General features: G+C 42.0%; 1 long non-coding RNA gene across 4 annotated transcripts in view; it reads right to left on the bottom strand.

The window, feature by feature from the left end:
* Window positions 1-19,198, bottom strand: part of LOC149451045 (uncharacterized) — a 92,745-nt gene extending 73,547 nt beyond the window's left edge. The window contains exon 1 of one of the 4 annotated variants that reach the window (XR_016315164.1): window positions 19,067-19,198. This is a non-coding gene — a long non-coding RNA (uncharacterized LOC149451045). The remainder of the gene's footprint in view (window positions 1-19,066) is intronic. The other 3 variants (XR_016315163.1, XR_016315161.1, XR_016315162.1) reach the window with 3 other exon arrangements.
* Between the last annotated feature and the right edge of the window lie 474 nt (window positions 19,199-19,672).

Raw genomic sequence — 19,672 nt, 5'->3', positions numbered from 1 at the left:
GGCAAACATTTGTGACCGCAATCCTGCTTTAAAGTAGAAGTATAGGCAACATGTTTGGGAGGGTTAGAACCCGTCAGATTATTGTCATCTGTGCCCCATTGGGGAGATTTCCCTCCACTTCCTGTCCCATAGCCAAAACAGGAAGTGAGAGGAAATCCCTCCAAATTAAGGGAAACCCTTGCGGCCCCCCCGGAGTCCCCATTGGAAGATCCCCCCTCTATTACTTTTCTGGGGACAACCCAAAATTTGGGCTTTTCTTTTACTCTCCCCATTGATGATAATGGTAACCAGGAGAAATAGAGGGGGGATCTCCCTAACGGGGACATAGACAGCAAGAAAAACCAGACAGGGGCTCTAGTCCCTCTCCACTCTGTCCAAAACTAAACTAACTACTTTCTCCTTTAGTTACAATTTCATTGTTTGTAATATTTGGATGTTTTTTATTCTGCAATGATTGTATTACACGGATCTCTTTATGAAGAGCGGAGGAGGGGCGTGGAATTCTTATTGGGGGGATTAGAGCTCTGGATTCATTTCCTTTATGATTGGCTGACATCAGGGGGGGTCTGACACAGCTGCTGGGGGGTTATTGGGGGGCTTTCTGCACAGTGCCATGTTACTATGGACAGGTGGGGGGGGGGTAGTTGAGAAATCACTGGGGGGGGGGGGGAGTTGAGGAAACACTGGCGGGAGACAAGTGATGGTGGAGCTCCAGCTGTCTGTCCATCACCATACATAATATACCCCCCAACACCGACTCCTCCATGAGGCACCTCCCAGCCTCTCCCTCCCCCCAGCAGTCTGACCTCCTCAGCCGGGTCTCACCGGTCGCCATGACTCCCGCCCGTATCTCTGGCTTCCCCTCACTCCCACATTCTTCTCTCCTCTCCGTTAGATAAAATGGCCACCGGAGGGTAGAAAGCACAACTCTATCATGTGTATTGGAGCTGATTGGGAAGGGAGACATCTATGGCGGGAGGCGGTATTACCGCTATGGCACAATCACACCTAGTGACATCTTGTGGCCGCTTTTATGAATAACCGTTAAACTGACCAAATGACTGGATTTCTATGGAAAATCAAGAAAATTATATCAAATTTATCATTGGGTACAAGTGTCAGTCAAAAAAACTAGGCCGGAAAAGTGACAGCTGGTGTGAGGTGGCAGGCTGTGATTGGCTGATTGGCAGGAAGACAGGTTAGCTCCGCCCCCAGGCTGCATCTCACCTCAATGCTGCCCTGCTTGCCGAGCAATACACAGCATCAGAGCGTGTCTCCTGCGACTGACAGAGATTATCGCCATTTATACGGATTTCTATTCCTATTATCACTACTATATAATTCTTTATATTATTAGTGGTAATATTTCAGATTTTTAGCTATTTGCAGGTCATCCAGCACCACCAGGATGCCTCGACCTTCACGACGCCCATCCCGTGGAAGGTCTTCACATCAGGAGGACGGAGAGTCTCCCATCGCCCATCGGACGAGGTCCAGAGTCCAGCGTCATCGGAGACGGGAGGAGGCCTCCACCCACCGGAGCCGCTCACCAAGAGAGCACGCCAGGGCCCCTGAGCACCGCCCACCTCCGGCCATGGTACAGCGTGCCAGGGCCCCTGAGCACCACCCACCTCCGGCCATGGTACAGCGTGCCAGGGCCCCTGAGCACCACCCACCTCCGGCCATGGAGCAGCGCGTCGAGGAGGAGGTAATTGCGTGTCCCATTTGTTTGGCAGGTTATGAAGATGGAGAGGACACGACCATCCTGGCCTGCTCTCACGAGTTCCACACCAGCTGCATCTACCGTTGGCTTGTAGAGAGCAACACTTGTCCAATCTGCCGGGCTGCTATTCTCAACCTGCAAGACGACCAGCCATTCCTCCCTGGGGATGTACACCAAGCCATCATTGGAGACATGCAGATTGGGTATATCATTGATGATGATGGTGCTATAGAATTGCAATATATTGTGTTCCATAGGTTGTAACATCTTTTTTCAAATGCCTGGATGACATCAGCTATGTTTGTAATGTATATGAGAAATGTTGTGTATATAATATTTTTTTCAAATTATATATCACTATTAATATTATTATTATATAACATACACGTTTAGCTGATTTAGCCATGCTTGTTGTAGTTATAGCATTTAATTCTTTGAAAAAAACAAAACGAAAAAAAAAAAAAAAAAAAAAAAAAATTAAAAAAAATATTTTTTATTATTATATATTCTTAGCCATTTTATGATTGTATTAGTTATAATATTTAATGCTTTGAAAAAAAAATGAAAAACAAAAAATTTATTATTATTAATTTATATTATTAGCTGTTTTATGATTGTAGTAAAATATTTAATGCCTTGAAAATTAAAAAAAAAAAAAAAAAATTATAATTATTATTAGCTGTTTTGTTATTGTAGTAGTTATAGTATTTCATGCTTTGAAAACATGGCCGGATCTAGGGGGGTGCTGGGGTGGGCTGTGCCTTGCCAGATTTCAGTTGTGCCGCCCAAGACTGCTGAGTTCCTTACCCACACTCAGAGGCGGGACACAGTTTCAGTACTTGTCCCTATCTCCTCCAAGGACCCCTTATCTCCCACAGCAGTAAATGTAGATTGGGGGGGGGGTAATGAAACTGTGTACAGCCCCATGGTCAGAGCGATCCTGTGTCATCAGCTATATGGAGCAGCTCTGTTCTGACAGGAGGAGGGGGCAGAGCACAGAACCGCTCATCCAGACTGTAAGTTGGGAGGATGGGGGCTTAGGGGGAGATTTTGTATTGTATTGTATTTTAGCACCTCAAGAAATGTGATAGGCAGTCAGAAAGTAAAAACTGTGTAAATTTCAAATTATCTATACCATAGTTTGTAGACGCTATAACTTTCACACAAAGCAATCAATATACACTTATTGGGATTTTTTTTACCAAAAACATGTAGCAGAATATATTTTGGCCCAAATTTATGATGAAATTTTAGTTTTTTGGATATTTTTTGACAGAAAAGAGAAAATACTGGGGTTTTTTTTCGCGTTTTATTTTTTATAGCGCAAAAAATAAAAAGCGCACAGGTGATCAAATACCACTGAAAGAAAGCTCTATTCGTGGGGTGAGCATGCTGATTCGTCCTCTTTTTTTTGGGTGGGAATTTATGCTGAGACATGATGCTCACACATGGGGGGGGGGGGGGCTTAGTTTGTCATCTTCGCCCTGGGAGCTAGACAACCTTGTCCTGGCACCACACGCAGGGCAGTCAATAGATCTCCTCTTCCCCGCTCAACACATTGCTGAAATCGAATTCCCTTACAGACACAGCCTCGATGTACAGTGTATAACTGGCTGCTATGTTGCAGTACTGACCCTGTCCTCTCCTCTTCTGGCCCCTTGTCCTCTACCCTGCTGACCCTCTGTCCACCATCCTGCTGACCCTCTGTACCCTGCCCTGCTGACCCCTGTACACTGCCCTTCTGACCACTGTCATCTGTCCTGCTGACACCTTTATCCTGCCCTACCTTTGCACTGATAACCCCTGCTGACCTCCCATCCTCTGCCTGCTGACCCCTATCCTGTGCCTTACTGAACCTCTGTATACTGCCCCACTGACTCTTGTATGCTCCCATGCTGATCTCCCATCCTCTGCCCTGCTGACCCTTATTTTGTCCCCTACTGACCGCCTGTACACTGCCTTACTGAGTCTTGTACACTCCCCTGCTGACCTATCATCCTCTGTCCTGCTAACCCCTTTTACACTGCCCTGCTAACCCTTGTACACTGCCTTGATGACCCGCTGTAAACTGCCCTACAAACTAATGGCCTCTGTACTCCGCCCTAAAAACTGCTGTCTCTATCTCTCTGCCCTGCTGGCCCCTCTGTACGCTGCCCTACTGACTTCCATACACTGCCCTGTCAAACTCGCATCTTCTTCCCCCCTCATGTTTTTTACTGCGCCCCCACATCAGACAGGCTAGATCAGGCCCTGTTGAAAAAAAAAAGAGATTGCACTGGTATTGTTTATACTATTATTATTAATAATATTATTATATATTTTTAGCTTTTTTTAGGATTGTAGTAGTTATAGTAGCTGATTCTTTGGAAAAAAAAAATTATACAATTATACTGGTAGTGTTTATATTATTATGATTATTATTACTATTGTTAAAAAAAAAAAATTACACTGGTATTGTTTTTATTACTATTATTATGATTATTAACCGGTTGCCAACCAGCCACAGTACATTTACTGCGGCAGGGTGGCACTACTGTGCACAATCACGTATATATACGTGATTCGCGCTTTCAATGTTTTCGTGAACAGGGGGCGCGCACACGCGCCCGCCGACCCGCGGGTGTCATAATTAGATCCCCGTGGGATCATTCGATCTTGGCCAGTGATGTCCGGCTGAAGTTGAATGATCGGTCCCTGTCCTATCCTGTCCTGTGTTGACAGTTACACAGGACAAGATATGATGTCAATCTTCTCCGCCTGGGCACATTCTGTCTCAGAGAGAGAAGACATACAAAACGTGAGTACAAAGCGCTACACTAACACTTAGAAAACACCTAGGTCACATTTAACCCATTGATTTCCTCCCCAGTTAACCCCTTCACTGCCCAGTCACCAATATCATTATTTACAGTGTACAGATTTTTTGCTGATCACTGTCTTAGTGTCACTGGCGACTTACGATAGTGTTAGCGTCAGTTATCACCCCTCCCAGATAGCGTCAGATTGCCCGATAGTACACCAGTAATAACATTTAACCCCTTGATTGCCAGGAACACACTCAATTGCACACTAAACCTCCATTGCTAGTATAGTGTCTGAACGGATCAATATCTTTGATCAGATCAGCGCTATACCAGTGTTCACATTAGAATAGCATCCCCAAAAACGCAGCGTTAGAGGGATCAGCCCCGACACCTGCCAGGACCTGCGTTTAGCCTCTCTGCTCCCCTTCTCCACCAGCAAGTGCAGCGTCATTAGACAACTGTCACTTGATACATTACACACAAAACCGCAGTGTTCACAAAATCAGGCCTGATCTCTGTTAGCACTTGTTGGTAAATTTTTTGTAGCGGTTCAAGCAGTCTCTGACAGCCAGGCGCTCTAGGTACCTATAAATTTAGTGGCCAAAATGTCCAACCAAAGGTACACTAGTGAAAAGGCCTACAGGATTCTGAGCATGTCAGGTGAGAGCGAAGGGGAAGATTCACTGACAGAATCCGCCTCAGAGTGCCAGTACTAGTGCTGCGCTACCTTTTGGTGAACTGGCGAGCACCAGCGGCCTAGTACGTCCTGGGCTTATACATACCCGCACTGCAGTATTACTTGGTGACGTGTCGAGTCCCATAACCGCAGTACAAGCTGGTGCGGTGGCGAGCACAAGTAGTGTCCCGCGGCCACCAAGAATTCGCACACAGGCCCGTAGAGCCCCTAGTATCCTTCCGGAAAAATCGTTTTTTTTTGTTGTCACATTTGTTATTGTTCTACTTTTACTGTTTTATTGTTAACCATTACTGTTTTCTTTGCAGGAATGCTTTCAGCTGCAGCACTGACCTGTTTATTCTGACAGCAACAGGAACTTGCTCTCAGAATATACATAAATCAGTGTGGGCAGCGCTGTTGGATGAGATTTTTCATCCGCAGTTTAAAAAAAGAACATATATGCCGAAGCATGGGGGCCTGGGGTGGCCAGTGGGTGGATGGCCCCTATGCTTCGGCATATATCTTTTATAATATTTGTTGGCACATTTCATGTGTGCCCACCATTAGAAGTGGGTGGATGCAGGGAGGTATTCTAATGGTGGGCATACCACCACACACTTTTTCTTGCAGAGATATTTCAATTAAAAAGTTGTTTTATTGAGTTACTGTTTTATTGTTAACCATTGCTGTTTTCTTTGCAGGAATGTCAAACTGCAGCACCGACTTGTTTATTCTGACAGCAACAGGGTCTTGCTTTGAGAATATACATAAGTAGGTGTGTGCAGTGCTGTCGGATGAGCTTTTTCATCCGCAGTTCAAAAAAGAGCATATATGCCGAAGCAAGGGGGCCTGGTGTGGCCAGTGGGTGGATGGCCCCTATGCTTCGGCATATATATTTTATAATCTTTGTTGGCACATTTCATGTGTGCCCACCATTAGAAGTGGGTGGATGCAGGGAGGTATTCTAATGGTGGGCATACCACACACTTTTTCTGGCAGAGATTTCTTCTCTTTTTCTCTATTCAGCCCACAGGCTGCATAACAAAAAAAAAAAAGAAAAGAACATAGCATATACACCCAACAAGGACCAGCAACGTACTGGTACATCACTGGATTTTGAATGGTTATACCAGGGTGATGCATGCAGCTGCAGGCATCATCCTGGTATCGTTTTTGTCAGCTGGCGATCGGCTTTCATGTAAAAGCAATCCTAGTGGCTAATTAGCTGCAGGATTGCTTTTACAAGCAGCGGGAGAAAATGCCCCCTCCCTCGCTGCCTTCCACGGCCTTTTCGGGCAGTCCCGTGCCATCAGGGGAATCTGAGAATGCAGCCGTTGTTTCTCCCAGCTGACCATGGAGCTGATTGGAGACCAGAAAGGTGCCAATCATCTCTATAGTCTAAGAAATCAGAAGCAAACGAGCATTTCATCACTTCAGTTGCGCAGGATACAAACAGCGCCATTTGTAAATTGGGAAAGCATCTGATCACACCGATCTTGGTGAGATTACATAATGTAAGGGCAGAAGAGATATCTAGAGTCTGATAGACCCCAGATTTCCCAAAAAAGAATATATGACAATGCCCATTGAAGTTATAGGGGATATTTGAATTCCCTGTGATAGTATTCAAAGTGATCAAAAAAAAAAAAATGAAAGGGACAGTGTAAAAATAATTAAATAAATCAAAATAACTAAAAAAAAAAAATACCCTTGCCCCCCCCACACACGCGCACACCTGCGTTCGTGAGCATGACCTTGTGCCAGTATGGAAACAGCGGCTGCACCATGCATGTGAGGTATCGCCACAAACGTCGGATCAAGGGCAGTAATTCTAGCACTAGACCTCCTCTGTAAATCTAAAATGGGAGCTTGTAAAGGCTTTTAAAGCGCTGTCTATAGATATTAAAAATGTATGCAGTTTGTTGCCACTGTGCGGGGCATGCGCAGTTTTAAAACACGTCATGTTTGGTATCTATTTACTCAGCATAGCATCATCTTTTATATCTTACCAAATAATTGGCCAATATATTTTGTTTTTGCGCATTAAAATGAAAAAAAGTGTATTATTTAAAATAAAATTGCGTTTGAAAATTCGCTGTGTGAGTATTATGTGAGATAAAAAATTGAAGCACCCACCATTTTATTCACTAGGTTGTCTGCTTTTGAAAAATATATAATGTTTGGGAGTTCAAATTAATTTCATAGCAAAAATACTGATTTTTTTCAGGTGAACAAAAAGTGGCAGAAAAGGTTTGGTCTTCAGGTGGTTAGAAGAGTGAGTGATGTGTGGCATAAACTTCAAATGCTGGGCATAAAATGCCCCCATCCCCCAAAATGACCCCTTTTTGTTAAGTAGACACCCCAAACTATTTGCTGAGAGGCATGTTGAATCAATAGAATTTATTTTTTTACCACAAGTTTTTGGAAAATGACAAAAAAATAAATACATTTTATTACACATAATTGTCATTTTAATAATTTATTGCTCACACATGCCATAGGTATATGTGGAATTACTCCCCAAAATACATTCTGCTACTTGTCCCGAGCATGGGGGTACCACATGTGAGATATTTGTTGGTAGTCTAGTCAAGTACAGGACCCCAAAATCCAATAAGCACCTTCAGGCTTTTAAAGGGCTTCATTTCCTCATTACACTTCCTGACTACTTATCACAGTGTTGGAGGCCCTGAAATGCCAGAATAGAACCAAACCCCCCAAATGACTCATTTTTGCAAAGTAGACACCCCAAAGAATTTGATAAGAAACATGGTGAATCATTTTGCAGATCTCGTTTGTTGCCACAAGTTTTTGGAAAATAAAGAAAGAAAACAAAAACATATTTTTTCTTTTCTTTTTTTATATTTCAAAACCTTGTGAGAAAAAATTAGATCTGCAAAATACTCACCATGCCTCTTTTTAAATTCTTGGAGTGTCTACTTTCCAAAAAGGGGTCATTGGGGGGGGGGGGGGTTGGTGCTATCCTGGCATTTCAAGGCCTCCAAAACTGTGATAGGTAGTGAGGAAGTGAAATGAAGAAGTTACACACCTTCAGGCTTTCAAAGTGATCATTGGATTGCAGGCTCCTGTATGTGACTAGGCTCCCAAAAAGTCTCACACATGTGGAATCCCCATACTCAGTAGAAGTAGCAGAATGTATTTTGGGGTGTAATTCAACATATACCCATGGCTTTTGTGAGCAATATATCATTTAAGAGACAACTTTGTATAAAAAAAAACTGTTTTTGTCACAAAAACTTCTGGAAAAAAAAATTTCCATTGACTCATATGCCTCTCAGCAGATAGCTTAGGGTGTCTAATTTCCGAAAAGGGGTCATTTGGGGGTGTTGGACTATCCTGGTATTTTAGCACCTCAAGAAATGTGATAAGCAGTCAGAAAGTAAAAACTGTGTAAATTTCAAATGATCTATACCATAGTTTGTAGATGCTATAACTTTCACACAAAGCAATCAATATACACTTATTGGGATTTTTTTTACCAAAAACACGTAGCAGAATATATTTTGGCCCAAATTTATGATGAAATTTTAGTTTTTTGGATATTTTTTGACAGAAAAGAGAAAATACTGGGTTTTTTTTGCGTTTTATTTTTTATAGCGCAAAAAATAAAAAGCGCACAGGTGATCAAATACCACTGAAAGAAAGCTCTATTCGTGGGGTGAGCATGCTGCTTCGTCCTCTTTTTTTTGGGTGGGGGGGTGGGAATTTATGCTGAGACATGATGCTCACACATGGGGGGGGGGGGGGGGGGGCCTTGTCCTGGCACCACACGCAGGGAAGTCAATAGATCTCCTCTTCCCCGAGAACAACACATTGCTGAAATCGAATTCCGTTACAGACACAGCCTTGATGTACAGTGTATAACTGGCTGCTATGTTGCAGTACTGACCCTGTCCTCTCCTCTTCTGGCCCCTTGTCCTCTACCCTGCTGACCCTCTGTCCACCATCCTGCTGACCCTCTGTACCCTGCCCTGCTGACCCCTGTACACTGCCCTTCTGACCACTGTCATCTGTCCTGCTGACACCTTTATCCTGCCCTACCTTTGCACTGATAACCCCTGCTGACCTCCCATCCTCTGCCTGCTGACTCCTATCCTGTGCCTTACTGAACCTCTGTATACTGCCCCACTGACTCTTGTATGCTCCCATGCTGATCTCCCATCCTCTGCCCTGCTGACCCTTATTTTGTCCCCTACTGACCGCCTGTACACTGCCTTACTGAGTCTTGTACACTCCCCTGCTGACCTATCATCCTCTGTCCTGCTAACCCCTTTTACACTGCCCTGCTAACCCTTGTACACTGCCTTGATGACCCGCTGTAAACTGCCCTACAAACTAATGGCCTCTGTACTCCGCCCTAAAAACTGCTGTCCCTATCTCTCTGCCCTGCTGGCCCCTCTGTACGCTGCCCTACTGACTTCCATACACTGCCCTGTCAAACTCGCATCTTCTGCCCCCCTCATGTTTTTTACTGCGCCCCCACATCAGACAGGCTAGATCAGGCCCTGTTGAAAAAAAAAAGAGATTGCACTGATATTATTTATACTATTATTATTAATAATATTATAATATATTTTTAGCTTTTTTTTTAGGATTGTAGTAGTTATAGTAGCTGATTCTTTGGGAAAAAAAATTATACAATTATACTGGTAGTGTTTATATTATTATGATTATTATTACTATTGTTAAAAAAAAAATTACACTGGTATTGTTTTTATTACTATTATTATGATTATTAACCGGTTGCCAACCAGCCACAGTACATTTACTGCGGCAGGGTGGCACTACTGTGCACAATCACGTATATATACGTGATTCGCGCTTCCAATGTTTTCGCGAACAGGGGGCGCGCGCACACGCCCGCCGACCCGCGGGTGTCATAATTCGATCCCCGTGGGATCATTCCATCTTGGCCAGTGATGTCCGGCTGAAGTTGAATGATCGGTCCCTGTCCTATCCTGTCCTGTGTTGATAGTTACACAGGACAAGATATGATGTCAATCTTCTCCGCCTGGGCACATTCTGTCTCAGAGAGAGAAGACATACAAAACGTGAGTACAAAGCGCTACACTAACACTTAGAAAACACCTAGGTCACATTTAACCCATTGATTTCCTCCCCAGTTAACCCCTTCACTGCCCAGTCACCAATGTCATTATTTACAGTGTACAGATTTTTTGCTGATTACTGTATTAGTGTCACTGGCGACTTACGATAGTGTTAGCGTCAGTTATCACCCCTCCCAGATAGCGTCAGATTGCCCGATAGTACACCAGTAATAACATTTAACCCCTTGATTGCCAGGAACACACTCAATTGCACACTAAACCTCCTTTGCTAGTATAGTGTCTGAACGGATCAATATCTTTGATCAGATCAGCGCTATACCAGCGTTCACATTAGAATAGCATCCCCAAAAACGCAGCGTTAGAGGGATCAGCCCCGACACCTGCCAGGACCTGCGTTTAGCCTCTCTGCTCCCCTTCTCCACCAGTAAGTGCAGTGTCATTAGACAACTGTCACTTGATACATTACACACAAAACCGCAGTGTTCACAGAATCAGGCCTGATCTCTGTTAGCACTTGTTGGTAAATTTTTTGTAGCGGTTCAAGCAGTCTCTGACAGCCAGGCGCTCTAGGTACCTATAAATTTAGTGGCCAAAATGTCCAACCAAAGGTACACTAGTGAAAAGGCCTACAGGATTCTGAGCATGTCAGGTGAGAGCGAAGGGGAAGATTCACTGACAGAATCCGCCTCAGAGTGCCAGTACTAGTGCTGCGCTACCTTCTGGTGAACTGGCGAGCACCAGCGGCCTAGTACGTCCTGGGCTTATACATACCCGCACTGCAGTATTACTTGGTGACGTGTCGGGTCCCATAACCGCAGTACAAGCTGGTGCGGTGGCGAGCACAAGTAGTGTCCCGCGGCCACCAAGAATTCGCACACAGGCCCGTAGAGCCCCTAGTATCCTTCCGGAAAAATAGTTTTTTTTTGTTGTCACATTTGTTATTGTTCTACTTTTACTGTTTTATTGTTAACCATTACTGTTTTCTTTGCAGGAATGCTTTCAGCTGCAGCACTGACCTGTTTATTCTGACAGCAACAGGAACTTGCTCTCAGAATATACATAAATCAGTGTGGGCAGCGCTGTTGGATGAGATTTTACATCCGCAGTTTAAAAAACGAACATATATGCCGAAACATGGGGGCCTGGGGTGGCCAGTGGGTGGATGGCCCCTATGCTTCGGCATATATCTTTTATAATATTTGTTGGCCCATTTCATGTGTGCCCACCATTAGAAGTGGGTGGATGCAGGGAGGTATTCTAATGGTGGGCACACCACACACTTTTTCTGGCAGAGATTTCTTCTCTTTTTTTCTATTCAGCCCACAGGCTGCATAACAAAAAAAAAAAAAAGAAAAGAACATAGCATATACACCCAACAAGGACCAGCAACGTACTGGTACATCACTGGATTTTGAATGGTTATACCAGGGTGATGCATGCAGCTGCAGGCATCATCCTGGTATCGTTTTTGTCAGCTGGCGATCGGCTTTCATGTAAAAGCAATCCTAGTGGCTAATTAGCTGCAGGATTGCTTTTACAAGCAGCGGGAGAAAATGCCCCCTCCCTCGCTGCCTTCCACGGCCTTTTCGGGCAGTCCCGTGCCCCCAGATTTCCCAAAAAAGAATATATGACAATGCCCATTGAAGTTATAGGGGATATTTGAATTCCCTGTGATAGTATTCAAAGTGATCAAAAAAAAAAAAAAATGAAAGGGACAGTGTAAAAATAATTAAATAAATCAAAATAACAAAAAAAAAAATACCCTTGCCCCCCCTCACACGCGCACACCTGCGTTCGTGAGCGTTGACCTTGTGCCAGTATGGAAACAGCGGCTGCACCATGCATGTGAGGTATCGCCACAAACGTCGGATCAATGGCAGTAATTCTAGCACTAGACCTCCTCTGTAAATCTAAAATGGGAGCTTGTAAAGGCTTTTAAAGCGCTGTCTATAGATATTAAAAATGTATGCAGTTTGTCGCCACTGTGCGGGGCATGCGCAGTTTTAAAACACGTCATGTTTGGTATCTATTTACTCAGCATAGCATCATCTTTTATATCTTACGAAATAATTGGCCAATATATTTTGTTTTTGCGCATTAAAATTAAAAAAAGTGTATTATTTAAAATAAAATTGCGTTTGAAAATTCGCTGTGTGAGTATTATGTGAGATAAAAAATTGAAGCACCCACCATTTTATTCACTAGGTTGTCTGCTTTTGAAAAATATATAATGTTTGGGAGTTCAAATTAATTTCATAGCAAAAATACTGATTTTTTTTCAGGTGAACAAAAAGTGGCAGAAAAGGCTTGGTCTTCAGGTGGTTAGAAGAGTGAGTGATGTGTGGCATAAACTTCAAATGCAGGGCATAAAATGCCCCCACCCCCCAAAATGACCCCTTTTTGTTAAGTAAACACCCCAAACTATTTGCTGAGAGGCATGTTGAATCAATAGAAGAATTTATTTTTTTACCACAAGTTTTTGGAAAATGACAAAAAAATAAATACATTTTATTACACATAATTGCCATTTTAATAATTTATTGCTCACACATGCCATAGGTATATGTGGAATTACTCCCCAAAATACATTCTGCTACTTGTCCCGAGCATGGGGGTACCACATGTGAGATATTTGTTGGTAGTCTAGTCAAGTACAGGACCCCAAAATCCAATAAGCACCTTCAGGCTTTTAAAGGGCTTCATTTCCTCATTACACTTCCTGACTACTTATCACAGTGTTGGAGGCCCTGAAATGCCAGAATAGAACCAAACCCCCCAAATGACTCATTTTTGCAAAGTAGACACCCCAAAGAATTTGATAAGAAACATGGTGAATCATTTTGCAGATCTCGTTTGTTGCCACAAGTTTTTGGAAAATAAAGAAAGAAAACAAAAACATATTTTTTCTTTTCTTTTTTTATATTTCAAAACCTTGTGAGAAAAAACTAGATCTGCAAAATACTCACCATGCCTCTTTTTAAATTCTTGGATTGTCTACTTTCCAAAAAGGGGTCATTTGGGGGGGGTGGGTGGGGGGGTTGGTGCTATCCTGGCATTTCAGGGCCTCCAAAACTGTGATAGGTAGTGAGGAAGTGAAATGAAGAAGTTACACACCTTCAGGCTTTCAAAGTGGTCATTGGATTTCAGGCTCCTGTATGTGGCTAGGCTCCCAAAAAGTCTCACACATGTGGAATCCCCATACTCAGTAGAAGTAGCAGAATGTATTTTGGGGTGTAATTCAACATATACCCATGGCTTTTGTGAGCAATATATCATTTAAGAGACAACTTTGTAGAAAAAAAAACTGTTTTTGTCACAAAAACTTGTGGAAAAAAAAAATTTCCATTGACTCATATGCCTCTCAGCAGATAGCTTAGGGTGTCTAATTTCCGAAAAGGGGTCATTTGGGGGTGTTGGACTATCCTGGTATTTTAGCACCTCAAGAAATGTGATAGGCAGTCAGAAAGTAAAAACTGTGTAAATTTCAAATTATCTATACCATAGTTTGTAGATGCTATAACTTTCACACAAAGCAATCAATATACACTTATTGGGATTTTTTTTTTACCAAAAACATGTAGCAGAATATATTTTGGCCCAAATTTATGATGAAATTTTAGTTTTTTGGATATTTTTTGACAGAAAAGAGAAAATACTGTGGTTTTTTTTCACGTTTTATTTTTTATAGCGCAAAAAATAAAAAGCGCACAGGTGATCAAATACCACTGAAAGAAAGCTCTATTCGTGTGAAAGAAAGGACATACATTTTGTTTGGGCACAGCTTTGCATAACCACGCAATTGTCAGTTAAACTAGTGCAGCGCTGTATAGCAAAAAATTGCATAAATTACAGTATCTATACCATAGTTTGTAGACACTATAACTTTCACACAAAGCAATCAATATACACTTATTGGGATTTTTTTTTTTACCAAAGACATTTAGCAGAATACAGATTGGCCTAAATTTTTTGACTAACTTTGAGTTTACGATATATTTTTTATAGCTGAAAGTAGAAAATATTTTTTTTTTCAAAATTTTTTTGTTTATAGAGCAAAAATACCACCGAAAGAAAGCTCTATTTGTGTGAAAAAAAGGATGTACATTTCATTTGGGTGCAGCATTGCATAACCGCGCAATTATCAGTTGAAGCAGTGCAACGCCAAAAAGCAAAAAAAAGGCCTGGTCAGGAAGGGGGGTAAATCCTCAGGAGGGCAAGTGTTGAAAAAAAAAGATTACACTGGTATTGTTTTTATTATTATTATTATTATTATTATTATTATTATTATTATTATTAATAATAATAATAATACATATTTTCGCTGTTTTCTGCTTGTAGAAGTTATAGTAGTTGATGTTTTGAGAAAAAAAAAATTATTATACTGGTATACTTTATATTCATATTTATTTCAAAGCATCAACTACTATAAATACTACAATCAGAAAACAGCTAAAACATCTAATAACAATAATAATTTATACTGTACATATCCGTCACCTAAGAAGTCTATTATAACTGCCTTGACTCCTATATATTGCCCTCTATAATACCAGTTTGTAAATCTCCACCTGAGAGCAACACATTACTGGTTACTTTTTACTTTACACAACCCCATTTATACATATCACAGGATATCCAGCTATTCTGTTTTCTCTAATAAAAAGAAGGGAGAAACAAGAAAATGGAAAGAGAAAAAGAAATTGAGGCATACTTTGACTCTAATGTAGACTTTGCCACCATTATTCAATGTTCTATACAACATTCTCCATATATTGTGCTGTTTATTCCACCGTTCAAAAAGTCCTCTTTTTTAAGGAGCTACATTCACTGTAATGGGCCGAGCTCAATTCTTTGTTCAGTAATTTAGTATTAACATTACATGCTATTTATGTCACTTTCCAGATATTTTAACAAACCCTAACATACCTTCAGGTAAAGTAACTTACTATTTAGAGGTACATTGTCACTTACTTAGAAATTAATCCGAAACTAAAGGTAACTATTACACACATTATCTAGTCAAATAATAGTATATACAATAACATACAACTACATGAGGAAAACTATTTTCTAACACCAAAGCCACACTTTACACATTGTGGTATTTCCAGTTCCGGTTATTACACGGGATGTCATTAATAGACATATATATCTATTCTGTATACATAAATGAGGTGAAAAATAGAAGCTCTTGTTGCCCCTTTGAAAAGCCTTGCACAGTGAATTACTTTTCAGAGGGCAGAAGTGAAAGCTATCCTTTCACTTCCTGCTGAGTCTACAGGACAGGAAGTAAAGGGAAACCTTCCTAATGACAGCACTGATAAAACGAAAATTACAACTGTTCTTTACTTAAGGGCTTGTAGCACTCTGAAGAGTGGTGGATCGCTTTTCAGAGTATATTTTACAGGCGACAGGGGCAGGCATCCTCATTGCCTGTTTTAACTCCTAAAAAGTCTGCACCACCACGCTGCAACCGTGTACATTGCACACGGTTGCAGCTTGGACCTATTCACTTGAATGAGTCACATTAGGCGGAATTTACTGGTAAATAGCCCATGCCTTTGCAAAGCGTTGTGAGGTGACTTGCTTTTCAGAGGGTGGTAGAGCAGTGGCTGCCAGACATTCAGCAGGTGATATTGCCAGCAACTAAACCCCCCTTTATTGCCAGTCAAATGGAAGTGATTGAGTTGTGGCATGGGCCCGTTTACCTGAATGGGTCGCATGTGGCAGCTCAGCCACCTGTTTTTACCTCCTGTGGCAGCCGTGTGTGTGAAGCCATAAAGTCTGGAAAAGGTGCACTTCTAAAATTGAAAAATTACCCTCCGGGCTGGTTTATACCAGAATGTGTTGGGGGAAAGGAGAGTTCTTCGCGTTCAAAACGCGACGCCTTTGAGAGCTGCTGTGGGTGTCAATATATTCTTAAGCAAATATATTGCTACAGGGCGGCACAGGTGTGCAAAATCACGTATATATACATGATATTGCAGTTCCGGGTAGGAGACGCACGTGCGCCCTACCCACGCAGCCATTAATGGCCTCGGCTATCAATCGCTGGGTCCGGGCCAGGGAGTTCTCGCCGGTATCCAGTGATCACTGAGTATCTCCGACAGTGGAGAGACCTGTGTATAAACAACACAGTTCTGTCCCCTGTCAGCTGCTGCACACTGCTTTGTATGGCTCTGCATTGCAAAGCCATACAAAGCAGTGTGCTTACAATGAAACACACACAGCCCAAACAGTAAAACAGCACACAGTTAGCCCTTTGATTGCCCCACGTTAACCCCTTCCTGCCTACCAGTGCCAATAGTACAGTGTCAGTGCTTTTGTGTTAGCACTGATCACTGTATTGGTGTCACTGGGGGTCTCAGTGTCAGAATGCCCTCCACAGTCCCGCTATAAGTCGCTGATCGCTGCCAGTACTAGTAAAAAAAAATTACGTAAACCAATTAATTTACACGTATTGGGATTTTGTTTAACAAAGACATGTAGCAGAATACAATCATAAAAAGAGGAAGTGAACGCTAAAAGCAAAAAAGCAGCCAAAGCACAAAAAGGATACCAAATAACCTCTCAAGACTTAAATATATATAAGGTGCGGCGCTAAACAGTTCAACCAATAATGAATGCTCAATATATAAAATATGCCAAGATTAATAAAACCATAAAAATCATCATAAGAATAAAGTGACTTGTGACAAAGTGCCAAACATTCATATGTATTCAGTGACTTTCGTAATCTCATATAGTCCGTCACTGTTAGAGTGACCAGTAGTGTTAATATAGAGTAATTGTCCCAATTAAGAGTATGGGAGATCAAATTATCTCCAGTAATAGGTGCTCCATCCAGACTGTGGTGAAATGACTGGTATTATGTAAAGGCTGCGCACTCACCAGATGCACAGTTAATCTGCGCATTTAGAGACAATATTCTCTTATGGATACACTGAAGGCTCCTGTATGGATGGATCTGGTCTGGTCAGGTATTCCCCTCACCGCTCTCTCCTTCTGGCAATATGGCTCAGTCTCCCCTTACATACAGCTCTGTGGGTTGTTGATAGCTGCACCTCCACCATGAGGATGGCGATAGATACAGAGTCCTCCCCGACAGCCACGATCAATTCTTCCTTCCTACCAGTCGGAGAGTGCAGGGCTGCTGTGACGGACTATATGAGATCACCAAAGTCACTGAATACATCGGAATTTTTGGCACTTTGTCACAAGTCACTTTATTCTTATGATGATTTTTATGGTTTTATTAATCTTGGCCAGGGGCGGACTGACCATTTGGAAACTCGGGCACTGCCCGAGAGCCCGGGGTCAGTAGGGGGCCCCATGAGATGCCCCTAGTACCTTTTCATAGTCTTTTTTGAGTTTGGACAAGGACACAGGGGCCCCATGATCCCCTATTGCCCGAGGCCCCATGAGTTCTCAGTCCGCCCCTGATCTTGGCATATTTTATATAATGAGCTTTCAGTATTGGTTGAACTGTTTAGCGCCGCACGTTATATATATTTATGTAGCAGAATACATTTTGGCCTAAATTATGACAAAATTTGATATTTTACATTCTTTACCGGACATGTTTAATAGCAAAATGTTAAAAATATTTTTTTCCCAAAATTGTTAGTCTTTTTTTGTTTATAGCGCGCAAAATAAAAAAAGCAGAAGCGATCAAATACCATCAAAAGAAAGCTCTACTTGTTGGGGGAAAAAAGGATGTAAATTTTGTTTGGGTTCAGCGTTGCATGACAGCGCAATTGCCAGTTAAGTTGGGGGGGGGGTTGTTTGATGCATTTTTCTTACCACACCACACATGCACCAAAAATGCAGCAAGCATGACTTTTAACAATGCAAAGGACCCCCAACTGACCACTGTGAAGAGTTCCATAGGATTTATTGGTCATGCAGTTTGTTTTTTTTTAATGCAAAAATGGAAGGAAAAGAAATCAGTGTGAAAGCAACCTAAGCAGTGCAAGCTCTGTGACCAGAAGTTGGGGGCTGCGGTGAAAGTGGCCTTGAGCTAGAGGGAAGAATAATTGGTGGTATCGCACTAGGCATGCATTATTGTGTGGGAAACCATTTACAGTATTTTGAATTACCGTGTGTTGCATGTGGTGCTCCCCTAAAAAAGCAACAGGGATGGTTTTTTCTGTGTTAGGGCTGCCTTAGGGCCCATTTAGCTTTCTGGAAAGGCTGTGGAAAAAGGGGCTTTTACCCCCATCCACTTCAAGTTCCAGAAATTTCCAGGAACAGCAGGAAACACAGGCTGACCCATGATAATGCACCCAACACTACAAAAAAAAAAAAAGTAGCTCTGCCCTTCCCTCTGCACCTCCCCTAATGTGGGTAAAGGGACGCAGAACACCACATTTTGGAGGACATGCCCAAAGGTCAAAGGTTTGGGATTTGTGTATACAATTTTGTTTTCGTTGATCCTTGTCAATTTTAAGAAGTCCCCATTACAGGCCCTACTTAACCAACCAATAGAGGAGGCACCAAAGCATTCCAAAATATTGGTCTTGTTTACATTCCTAGCGGCCAGAATAGCAGTCACCAGGTCCTGGATGTCTTTTGTCCATCCTCTTTTCATTAGTGAACGCTAAAATGTCATGGCAAATGGTGCATAAAAAGCTATCAGCCGCATTGAAAAATAAATTACATTTATTCAAAAGATCATGGGACCCTTGGATAAGTTATATTTCAGCAGACAGACAATCAGTGAAGTTCCAACAAAGGGCAGGGGAGATGGACACGGAACAAAACTCTAGATTACCCGCATGTCCTGATACTCTTCTTCTAGCTTTCTCTCTCTTCTCTTCCTTTTCTTTCTCTATTCGACCTTCCTTCTGCATTTACCTGGGTTATCATATGCACCTGATTAAAGAAACATGTTCATTAGAGTATATCATTTTGGTGAGCATTCAACCTGCGTAAAAAGTGTACGGCACAGCTAATGATATGAGAAATATCAAACCAGACCTCAGTACAAAAAATGATGCTGTACACGAAAATACCTTTTGCACTTAAAGGGTAACTTCACTTTCATGGGTATTGTACACATAGCATGTATACACATTGTACGCATAGCATGTACAATGGCGATCAATGATACTGACGTTTGTCGCCATTTCACTGGCGCACACAAATTTATGGTTTGACATGTTGGGTATTTATTTACTCGGTGCAACCTCGTCTTTTATATTTTACCAGAAATTTGGGCAATTTATTGCATTTGTTTGCCCTAAAATTTTGCATTTTAGACCTTTGAGGTATTATCATTTTTAGGGTGGAACACATAACAATGTTCCGGCTCCTGCAGCAGCTTAGTGTGTGATAGCAGTACGAGGAGAAGTTCCCTGTACCAGCTATGTCATTTTTA

This window comes from Staurois parvus, unplaced genomic scaffold, assembly GCF_062004578.1.
Source record: "Staurois parvus isolate SC_StPar_1 unplaced genomic scaffold, SC_StPar_1.0 ptg000550l, whole genome shotgun sequence".
NCBI lineage: Eukaryota > Metazoa > Chordata > Amphibia > Anura > Ranidae > Staurois > Staurois parvus.
Note: the sequence above shows the minus strand (reverse complement) of the source record. Positions and strands in the feature narration are given on the sequence as shown.